We start from the raw sequence: 12,181 nt of genomic DNA on the forward strand, positions 1-12,181 counted from the left end.
GGGAGGGAGGGAAGGAGAGAGGGAAAAACACTAGAAATGGAATGAATCTTTTGAAACATCAAAACTCTCCCCGATGACACACCTCCTTCAATAAGAAAATACCTCCTAGTCCTTCTTTAAAAGTTCTACCAACTAGGGATATATGAGTTTACAGGGGACATTTTTATTCAAATGACCAAATCCCAGTCCCTAGCTCCCATAAGTTGTGGTTATATCCTAGTACAAAGTGCATTTAGTCAAACTTCAAAAGTTCCTGTAGTCTTTCAGTCTCAACACTGTTTAAGAATTTAAAGTTCTAAGTCTTTTTTTGAAACTCAAGAAATCTCTCTATTGTAATCTACTATAAAATACGAAAGTCCATTGCGTGTTTCCAACATATAATACCAACATATAATACATTACAAAAGGACATGGGAAATACTTGAACAAAGCAAGATCAAAACCCAGCGGTGCAAATTCCAATTCCTTTAGTTACATATCTAATATCAAGTAGCTATTATAGCTCTACTGTTCAGCTTTCCTGCCTACAATCTCTCTCGGACTGAGTACACCACTGTCTATAGCACTTCTTGGCAGAAATCCATGGATTTGGCATTTGCAACCTTTTGGCATCTCCAATGCAATCCGGGTTTCATTTTCACAGCTTCACACAGTTGCCTCCAAGGGCCTCCATGTGGAGACTACCCTAATACAACCCTGACCTCAGTAACTATGGAGGGAGATTCCACAACCCCTGTTTATTAGTGCTTCCTTAAGCCAGCACCACGTGGATGACACTGCCAAGTTTAGCTGTCAATTTGTGATGAACCCTGCCCTCCTTGATCACATTTGCAATGGTTTTGGATTGTGGTTGCTTTTTAGGAGCAGAAAATCCTTGGGCCTTTTCCTATTGCAGGCTGAAGCTTAGCTGAGTGGGGTCTTGCTCTCAGGGGAAGCCTTCTCTATTTCAGTATCAGCCCTCCCCTTAATCTCTCTTTCAGCACAAGCTTCAGCTCTAAACTTATATTTCCTGGTACTCTTTTATGCTTCAGACTATACATTTTTATTTCTTATACCCACATGAGAATGATTAATAATAATCATATCTCAGGGTTGATATAAGGTTGTCTTTAAATATTTTTCAACAAAATAATTAGTTCATTACATTTTGGGTTATCCTTGGACAAATCATTAGGGTAAGGGAAAAAAGCAGCCACAGTTTGGGCCAAAATATCATGAGAATAGTCTCTAGTCAAGTTGCTAATACTGATCCCCTCTAAAACCTCTCCAGTTGGGCTCCCATAGTCCATGGTGCTTTAAACACTGCTGTCTTCCATGATTCTACTAGGATGGTCCATTACGCTTAACTGTTTTTCTAGCCCCAGATCCTAAAATCTTCCACATTCCTCCAAAAAGCCACATGATCAGATCTGTCATAGCCATAGCCAACTTATGTCTAGTACCAACTTATGTCTTATTTATTTTTGTTTTGCTGTTACAAACCTCCAATGCCAAGACAACTAAATTTAGCTTAGAATTTTAGAGTGTTAATATCTCTGATGGCAGAGCAAAGGCATAGTGGCAGGAACAGCTGAGAGCTCATGTCTTGATCTGCAAGCATCCTGGAAATGATGTGAGTCCTTTGAAACATCAAAGCCCAGCCCATTGCACACCTCCTTCAACAAGAACAACCTACTACTCCCTGGACTGAATGTGTGGCTCCTTAGCTAAATCCTTAGCTCACCACACTAGTCATTATCTCTAACAACATTCTGAGAGTGGACCATTACTCAACATTCCTTCCCAAAAATACTCTTATTTAATTCCAATTGCATACACTTTTTCATAGTTTGTAAATTCCATGCCTTAGATTTTGTCCCTGTTGTTTACTGATAGACATTCATGTGATTACCCGCTCTTCCCCTGGAAAAAGCTATCAGTAAACATACTTGTTTACAGATGCTTGTGTCCTCCTGCTTTTCATAGTGTACTGTGTGATAAGTAGTCCCAGAGTGTAATTTGTAAGTCAAAGTGGCCATGTCTCTTTTGTTTTGGTTTTTGATTTTTTGTTTTTGTTGTTGTTGTTTTGGGTTTTTTTGTTTTTTGTTTTGGTTTGCTTGAAAATATATTGAGCAGGATATGAAGTCACTAAAACATAGCCAAAGACATAAAACATATGCACGAATAGTAGAAAGCAGTTAAGTTCTCTGCATCAATAAAATCAATAGAATGAAAGAAAATGCTTTGAAAACAAGAAATTTCTTGTGGAATGCCAGGGACTGGGTGGTTTGGGTGGTCAATCAAGAAAGGCGATTAAGCGAAACTAGTAAGACTTCAGTCTGGATTGTTGACGGCACCTAAGTATAGACTACATTTCTTTCTTCTTTTCCTCTTTCCCCATCTTTTGGCTAAATTTACCAGTAGTGTCCATGAATGTTCATGCTCTCTTTCTATACTTGCTTGCATTTTTGCCTTAATTTATTCTACAGAGCTAGGTCCTTCTGGTGTTTTTGGAGTTTTTTCTTGTCTTTTTAAGGACTCTTTACCCTTGCCTTGATCTTAGTGTTGATGGTTTTGTCTTTTTCATTTTAGTTTGATTTCTGTGCATTTTTGGCTGGGGTTTCTTGTACAGATTTATTCACTGAAACTTTTTCTTCTGTTTTCATCATTATTATTATCATCATCTTCTTTGTCTTTGATAAGTTTTACTTTTTTCTGTGGAACCTTGTTACCACCTCCAGGAGCAGATGGGTTTCCAGACATGATTCTTATATCCTCCTCATCTTTATCTTCTGACTCCTACTTCCTCTCCAGCTGCTGGGTGCTGTCCATTAATAAGCACATGCCCTGAACCACACCTAAGACCTCAGGTAGTGCAATCTCAAATCCCCAGGGGAAACTGTGGGTTGAACAGACATTTTCAAAGTTGCCAGTGTTACTGTAATTGCACCTGCTTTCTATGATCTATAATTTGTCTTTTGTCCCTGCCCCCAAGCTGATAATTCTTAGTGATAATTGGTGTTCATCTTCATCGTTATCCACTATAAAGTGGTGATCTTTGTCAGCCTTTAGTTCCCAACCAAAAAGGTAGATCTGAGGCCTAAGAGGGCTCATGTCCATGCCCATCGAGTCTTCCATGAGGTGGAAGCATGCACCTCAGTGTGAAAGAAGTCAGGTGGAGAAAACTCCTCAGAACATAGGCTTTGTGTGTCTGTGTGTCTTAATAGGCTTTGGCATATGTTTGCAGCTAGTCTTCTTAATGTTGGATAACACGTGTTTTTGTACATATATCAGCACTATTTTTCATTTCATTTACTCTTTTAAAATTCCTGTCAAAGTAATAAAAAGGTATATAACTTTGGTTTTAATTTGCAGTGTCCTTTACTTAAAGTAAAATTCAGACTTTTCTTCATAAACATATTTGCCATTATATTCCCTCCTCTGTGAAAACCTGGTCATTTCCTGTACTTTGCTTCTCGGGCTCTGTTCTTTGAGAACATTTTGCACATGAGGGTACTGATGTTTGTCATGTGGCATTACAAATATTCAGGAGACTGTTGTCATTTGTCTTTTATTTTTGTTTATGTCAGTTGTCATTATAATTTCTTAAGGTTTTTATTTAGTCAGGTATGCTTTTATCTTTAATATCTAATGGACTCATGACTTCGTAATGACAAGCCACTCTCCCAGTCAAATACATATCCTTAATTTAATTATTTATGCTTAATATTTAAATATGTGTGTCTTAGTTAGGGTTTTATTGCTGAAGAGACACCATGACCATGGCAAATCTTATAAAGAAAAACATTTAATTGGGGCTAGCTTATAGTTTCAGAGGTTTAGACCACTGTTGTCTTTGCAGGCAACATGGTGGCATGCTGGCAGACATGGTGCTGGAGAAGGAACTAAGAGTTCTACATATTGATCCAGCATAAGGGAACTGAACAACACTGGGTGTAGTGTGAGCATAATAGACCTCAAAGCCTGCCCCCGCAGTAAAGTTCTTCCTCCAACAAGGACACACCTATTCCAGCAAGGCCACACCTCCAATTGTACCACTCCCTAGGGACCAAACAATCAAATACATAGGGGCCATACCCATTCAAACCACCACAGTGTGTTTATTGTATAAGGCACAAGACAGGCCACAGACTATGTTTTCCCCTAGAATACTAGCCAATTATATTGGCACTGCCAATTTAATGTGAGATTGTTTTCCCTCTGAGCTGAGATTCCTCACTTGCCATGTGTTAGGTCCCATATACACTTCTTTCCTCTGCATATATATTCTGTTCTCTTTGTTTGCCCCTTTGTTTATATCTTTGTTGTTTTCTTTATAGCCACTTGGTGATTGTAACTCAATTTTAGAGTCTAAATTCTATGGTGATAGGCATGGGATAGCTTGATTTTATCCAAATTGCTCTCGAAATTCTTCATATTTGTACTCCATATCTTTCTAGAGAGAGCTGCTTATTCATATATTTTTCATTTATGACAACTTTCTAGTTAGTTTTGACTGAACAATGCGACTTTGTTTTTTAGGACTCTGTAATGTTTATGTTTAAAGTTTATGTTTAAATTAGCTTGATATGGGAAATAACCAGGCTAGCTAAAGGATAAAACAATTATATTTTTATTTATTATAAGGGAAAAACTTACAAAACAGGAATGGAAAGACCAACCTGTGTCACGGGAGTACCACACAGAGAGAAAGCATCTGGTCCATGCCCCAGTTTTCTCTCAGGCTCCAAGAAGCCATGCCTCAACTAGGTTCCACCTCTTAAAGATGATTGGTTAACAAAGCTTTCCCCGTTATCTCCCCCTGTAGTGAGAGGGGAGCAGGCCTGCTTTTCATCCCACCCAGCTCCCACATGGCTAGCTTGGCCTTGGAATAATTACACGGAAACTGTATTCATTTAAACACTGCCTGGCCTGTCAGTTCTAGCCTCTTATTGGCTAACTCTCACAGATAGTGTGATGCGGGGAGTTTGCACTGAGACTAGTGAATAAGACTTGTGGATTCTAAGCAGCAAGACTCATTGCCCTTATGGAGTCTTGGTCCCATTGTGCAGAACATCTTACAGTCTGTTCTCCAGACATCCTGATGTCTGATATCATACTATGGGTCTTGTTAGTCAAATTGTTTGTATCCTTCTCCAGAATTTTGAATTGTCCTTTTAATTGATCAGTATCAGTCTATAAAGACTATATTATTTCTAAAAGTACCTCATTCTTGGTCCTGTTATCAAACCATGTTTTTAAGGAGAAAATATGGAGGACAAAACTAATCCCCAGAATCAAATATAATGATATAGGAGGGAAATTATATAAGTCTTGCATAACCTCGCACATGGTATAAATGAAAAGGTTATTGAAACCCTGGATGGTTAATTTGTCCATCATCTTGTCCTTTTAAATTATAAATTTATAATTTATATTTTTGATTTTTAAATTTTACCTATGGTTGAGTTAGCTGGAGCAGGTGCAATAACCATTACCTGCCAGTAGGTGTCGCCGTGCACTTGTAGTCACGTGGCTGGTTTAAATCTGAATTTAGTGTCAAATACTGAAAGATATGCTTAAATTAAAAACAGTTATTCAGTGTAAATCACAAATTGTGTGCTCCGCGGAGGTTCCTGACTGTTCGGCAGCCACATGAGACAGTCAGCGGAGGGAGGCAGGCACCTCTTGCTCATGACAGAGGGTGCTTTACCCGTGGTGGCCGTGGTGGCACTGGGCATGAGCTCCTTGCCCATGTTGACAGTGCTGGGCATGACCTCCTCGGCCTTTTCCGCCTCAGTCTTCCATGTCTCTCTGCCAGTCTTGGACCCAGAAGTCAGCCGGTAGCGGCTACTCAGGTCTGGGAATTCTATATCCAAAATCAACAGCATGGAGCCTGACCATGGCTGGTCAGAGCCTCTGGAGACTCTAGTCCCACAGTCCTGGTGCCAACTATAAAAATTAGCTAGATTCAGGAAATACCAGGCTAGCTAAAGGATAAAACAATGATATTTTTATTTATTATAAGGGGAAAACTCACAAAACAGGAATGGGAAGTCCAAACTCAGCTGTGTCACAGGAGTACCACATACAGAGCACCTGGTCCGTGCCCCAGTTTTCTCTTGGACTCCAGGAAGCCACACCTTAACTAGGTTCCACCTCTTGAAGATGATTGGTTAACAAAGCTTCCCCCATCAAAAGTTTAGTGAAAATTTAGAGTTCATGCTGTCTTCCTCTAATTTCTCTTAGAGCTGCCTGTGTTGTCATGGGCTTGCAATAGAGCTCAGTCGCCTGTTCTTAATTGAAATAGCTCTTCATATCTCTTTGAATATCTATTTATTCTTGGCTAATGTTGTTGTAAGGACATGGTTTTGATACCATTGTTATTCATATCCCTCGCCTTGCTTATTGGTAGTCTACTTAGAGATCATGAGTAATTTGTTTTCTTGATACAGTGAACAGTGCTTAAGTTCAAATGACCCTATTAGTTGCTATGAACAGCCCTGTCTTCTATCCTGGGGAGTACTACAACCAGAACTTTGCCAAAGCCCTGAGGACTCTATAGTTCAACAAATACAAAGCCCTAAGGACTCTATAGTTCAACAAATACAAAGCCCGAGGACTCTATAGTTCAACAAATACAAAGCCCTGAGGACTCTATAGTTCAACAAATACCAATACAAAGCCCTGAGGACTCTATAGTTCAACAAATACCAATACAAAGCCCTGAGGACTCTATAGTTCAACAAATACCAATACAAAGCCCTGAGGACTCTATAGTTCAACAAATACCAATACAAAGCCCTGAGGACTCTATAGTTCAACAAATACCAAGTCACAAATGAAGGCTTGATCTCTCCATCTGGAAGCTTTCTCCCAGTTGTTTCTTAGTCATTCTTTTCCAAGGAGGGACATACTGTCCTTTCCCATTTGCAGGGTTTGTAAAATAGAATATTATTCCTTTAACACAGTATCCCCTAGAAGACTGAGCTTTCACACCCCTTTGGGTTTTCTGGTCTTGACTGGCCAGTAGAACTCAAGAGTAGTAAGGCCAGTTCTAGCTGGTCATTCCTCATTTCCAGAATTCATTGTAAGCAGTAGACTAGCATCTTTTTCTGATGACTTCTTAGCTTCAAATGTGAGATCATTATTGCCTCTTGTCTCAAGACTGTTAGCTGGAAGGATAATAGGGTTAAATATTGTTGGATTAAGCTATTTTATTTTATTTTTGTGATGCAGTCAGTGTGTTGCCTAGGCTTGTCTAAGACTCATCCTCTTCCTGTTTTCCTGGGATTCCTCGTGGCTGTAGAGCTATAACCCATCAGTCTCTATCTAATGACTAAACAAATGAAAGAGAACTAGGAATTGCAACTTGAAGAGCATTTAATAAAAGAGAGAGGCTGCTTTAGAGAGAACTAGTTCTTAGTGAAAAGAAAGTTAGAAATAGACGTGCCTTTTAAATATGGGGAACTGAAAATAGATTATCTTGGCAGGAGAAGCTTTGTAGTGGGAATTTCAGAAGATAAAAGTAGATGTGGATTTGGAGGAGTGTGTGGTGATGTTTGAATCTTAACATTGGTTGAAAAAAGCAGAGATCTTAGTTCATCAGGAATACTGAATCTATCTTTGAAAACTTGGTTAGGCACATTGCATGGTAATTAACTTTACTTAATTGGATTGGAAGAAAAAAAAACACTCGTAGAACTTAATGAAAGGACTTTTAACCTTAGCACACGTTCATTTTAAACTGATGCTTAAAATATCAGTAAGCTCTACTGCAAAATCTGTGACCCTGGTGTCCCTGTGCTGTTGTGTGACTCTTGCCTAGAAAGAGATGAACTGTGTGTTTTCTGAAGATGGACAGAGACAACATAACAAATGAATATATATCCCCAAACAACTTGGTGAGCTAAGGACTTTCCTGGATTGATTTACTTGAGCATGGGTGACTGAAATCATCTGCATCATCCAAATACCTACTCCAGCACGGGTGATAACTCTCACTGCTGTATTCCCGGAGCTCCCTGTCCAGCTTGCAGGCAGTTTTAGCAGAGTCTTCACCTTGCCGTTGTTAACTGCATTTATAATTGTGGGGGCGAGGAGCCTTGTAAATCTTGTGATTATCTGACCTTCCTGGGCCTTCTAAGTTTCTCTAGCTTCCTTAGCTTTATGGGCTTCTTGCTTCCCACTTCCCACCAGAAGTGAATGTTTCAATTTGGTGGAAAGGGCTACTAAGCATTCACTTTGGAATATTATAAAACATTGCCCTACTGAGTATATTGAGCCTCCTTTTTAGAACTTCCATATCTTTCCATTATAGAATGAACAAATCAGATCAAATTGTTTAACCTAAAATAATTAAAATGTTTGATTAGTCGTTGACATTGTGCTATAAAGATTTTGACTCAAAGCACAGGAAACAGCTCCTTTGTTGACCCAGAAACATGTTTCATTGTTATTTTAGCTTGAAGGTCTCCATAGGAGAAGTAATTCAGTTTTTCTGTGGATGCAAATGATTGTGCCTATCTACCTACAATCTTCTGAACTGAGATCTCAAATTGAGAAGAAGCAGCATTAAACAGTAGATCTATTTGATTTTTACCTTTTATATTCACCTCATCTACGTATTTGCAGAACAACAGATTTGGAAGCATTTCTCCTTAATCTTCTATCTCTACATGCTAGAGCAACAACCCAAGTTAAGCCTTTCCTCTCTGCAAACACAGGAGTCACCAGAAACCCTTGCTCTGGTTGAACATGGTTTGAATGTGACATGTCTCCAGAAAACTTGTGTATTTGGGGTCCTCAGCTGGTGAAGCAATTGGGTAGCTGGTCACACCTGTAGGAGATAGAGTTTCTCTGGAGCATGTGTCCTGCACACAAAGGTCTTTTTTCCAATCTGTTCTCTTTTCCTATTTTCACTGAGATATAAAGATTTGAGTATCTCTACACTCTAATGGCAGCCCTGGGGCCTCTGTCATCATGCCTTCCCAACCATAATGGAGTATACACTCAAAGCATAAGCAAATGTCGGTCCTTTCTCTCAGGCTCACTTCTCATTAGATATGTGGTAACAACCACAGAGTAATACTGTCCTCATATTTTGGAGTTCCAGGTGACTCAGCACACCATTACTTGTACTTATGTCCCGTCCATGGTCCCAGCCAAACACAGGGAGATTTCCTACAGAAGTTCCCCTCTGAGACTAGCTGGAAGGTTATGATGGTTCCAACATCATTTTGTAAATATGAAGTTAGCATTTGTGTACATTGTGCCACTTTTCATACCAACTGATAAGAAATATTTTCTTTAGTTTACAAAAGAGGACAGAGAGACCCAGAGAGGGTAAGTTAACATAGCTGTTGAACAGTTTCAAGTTCAATTATGGCTTCCAAATTTGCTCCAAACCTTAGTAATTTTATCAGTTCACCTCTGTCCCTTTTTATCAAGCACTGATATATGAGGATGTCCCTTGCTTGAAATGGATGCATCTATGATACATACTTTCACATCTTCATTCTCTTTTGTTTGTTTTGTTTTGTTTGAGACAGGGTTTCTCTGTGTAAGAGCCCTAGCTGTCCTGGAACTCGGTAGACTAGGCTGCCCTCGAACTCACAGAGATCCTCCTGCCTCTGCCTTATGAGTGCCATGTCTTCATTCTTAATAATCATACTCTTAATAGTATAAACTATTTTTCACTAGCCTACCTGGCTACTACCTAACTGAAGAAAAGACCATAGTGCTGCCTTGCTGTGCACTCCCCTCAGAACTCAGGACTATTTTCCATCCAGAGTTCTTTTATAGCTGAGAGCCTTTAGAAAAGACATCAAACTGGAGGTGATGTGAGAAGAAAGGAAGGAGAGCCAGAATTCTCTGAACTGCGCCATTGCCACCGGCTGAGTCATGGAATCACATTAAGCATTCTTCCTATCTGAACTGACAAAGACATTTTAAAGATAGAACACATTTGGGAACTAGGATGTTGGCTCACTGGCACAAGTTTCTGACGATTCATATAAAATGTGCTAAATTCAAAATTTAAAAGTATTGCTGTAATTACTAACTTAAATTATGGAATTTTAAGCATTAGGCTTAAAAGAGACAGGATAATAAAGGAAAGGAGAAATCACAGCATTTTTAACTGATTGAGCTCTTGCCCAAGTTTATTTCTGTTTTTCATAACAGAATGTGATTTGAGAAGTTTTGTGCCATTTCCCACAAGAGTATGAGATGTGCTGAAGCCCTGTTTCCTGAGCTTAACATATTTCCATTCTGACTTGATGTTTACATCTAGAAAAGTTTTAAAGATACATTATAAAATAATTTGAACACCCAGAAAGGAACAGTTCTGTAATATTAACTGCTATACAAGGTTTGATAAAGCCTTTCAAATACTGATATCTTCTAAATTTGCTATGAAGTAGCCAAAGAAAATCACTGTATTCGAAGCAGAGTTTACTTAATTTCTGTGAGTTGTTAATTTCTTTCTTAAAAATTTATAATTCTCTTTGCCAAGCACATATGAAATTTTACTCAAGGAAAATTAATTAAAATCCTGTTTTATTTTTAATAATGGTTATTGATACAGCTTTACTTTTATTTAAAATGTTAAATTCATTGTACTATAAAATTACATTGAACATTTTCTGTGTGCTAGCAACTTTAAGTATAGCTGTGAAGTTAACAAAAACTGAAGAAATTTTTATTCAAGTGTGCTGAAAACTATTGGATGTCTGTGAGATGATACTGATAGATGAGATAATATTCCATATTATTTGATAATGGTAGGAGGAGAAACAGTTAGAGATCCGTGTGTAAAGATGGTGAATCTAAAGGGAAATAAAGCAAATCAGGGTCCACGAAAAACACCAGACTAGCGTGGTTTTGTATTCCACCTAAGCAGGACTGTGGGAAGGTGGAGGAGCTGTGACCTGCGAGACTTTCTGATGGGATGTTCCAAATCAAGGAGCTAGAAAGTAGGAAAGGACCAAGAAATGACCACTGAGGCCTACGTCCAGTCTGTAAAGAGGAATGGTGGTGGGAAATGAAAGCAGAGAGGAAGCAGGGGGCTAGTGACTGAGGGGTTTGTGGACAGTGACAAAGACCAGGTTTTGTTCTGCATCAGGCGAGGAATGATATGATCTCACTTGGATTTGAGGAACATTTATCTTGTTGTATAAAAATTAACTTTAAAAAGTGCTTCCCATAAAGCAATTAAAAAAGCTAGTTTATTTTTAATTGACAAACTATCATATGTTTATATGGTACCCAGTTTGGTACGTTAGTATATGTATATGTTATAGAATGATCAAATCAAATATATCCTAATTTTTAGACATTTCTCTAATGCCCTGTTATAAAATTCTGTCACTAACATAATCCTGTTATTAAATCATACAGAATACATATGAATGCTTTATTATAAATAAGACAGTTAGACCTTTTTACCTGTGAGAATCAAGCTTTATTCTGTGTGAGAGATATCCAGTCCTACCAAGAATGGCATGTTAGAGATGATTCTTCAGAGGCCTTTTTCTGTGAAAGATGGGGCAAAGAATTGGACTGGTAGTTAGCAAGTGTAGAAGGATTGGTTTTATTGCCTTGCCTTGTTGCTTTAAGACGGGTGCATTGTGCTTGTGTACCAATGGAGACAATCTATTAAAAGAAAGAAACAGATCATATAGAAGCAAGCCAGAGGAGTCACATGCAACCTGGTCTTGAGGAAGCAGAATGGGACTCTGTTGGCAGCTAGGTACCACGTGACAAAGAGGAGCTCAAGAGCACAGGTGGAGGAGACTTGGGACCTGTGGACTTGTACCAATGGGTTTTCTTTCCATAGTCATTAACTGAGCTTGAAGAGGGGCTGCAGATATTGAAGGCTTGATGACAGCAGAGTGGAAATTGGAAAACTGGGCAGCACCAGAGCCATTGGTGAGTTTCGTGAGCTCATTGTGAGACTAGGCCATCAGTTCTTTTTTTCTCTCTAGCCTTTATATCACTGGCTCTCAAACTTCCTGATGCTGTGACCTTTCATACAATTCCTTATGTTGTGGTGATCCCCAACAGTAAAATTGTTTTGTTGCTACTTTATAACTGTAATTTTGCTACTGTTATGAATCATAATGTAAATATCTGATTGCAGGATATCTCATATGCAACCCCCAAATGGGTCACAGCCACAGGTTGAAAACCACTGCTTTAG

At 38.8% G+C, this 12,181-nt stretch overlaps 1 protein-coding gene and 1 pseudogene across 1 annotated transcript in view; one reads left to right on the forward strand and one right to left on the reverse strand.

The window, feature by feature from the left end:
- Positions 1-12,181, forward strand: part of Rnls (renalase, FAD dependent amine oxidase) — a 262,021-nt gene that overhangs the window by 13,822 nt on the left and 236,018 nt on the right. The gene's annotated exons all lie outside the window — the stretch shown is intronic.
- On the reverse strand, positions 2,314-3,117 carry LOC130879227 (nucleophosmin-like; annotated as a pseudogene).

The sequence above is a fragment of the Chionomys nivalis genome, chromosome 8 (assembly GCF_950005125.1).
Source record: "Chionomys nivalis chromosome 8, mChiNiv1.1, whole genome shotgun sequence".
In the NCBI taxonomy this organism is placed as follows: Eukaryota; Metazoa; Chordata; class Mammalia; order Rodentia; family Cricetidae; genus Chionomys; species Chionomys nivalis.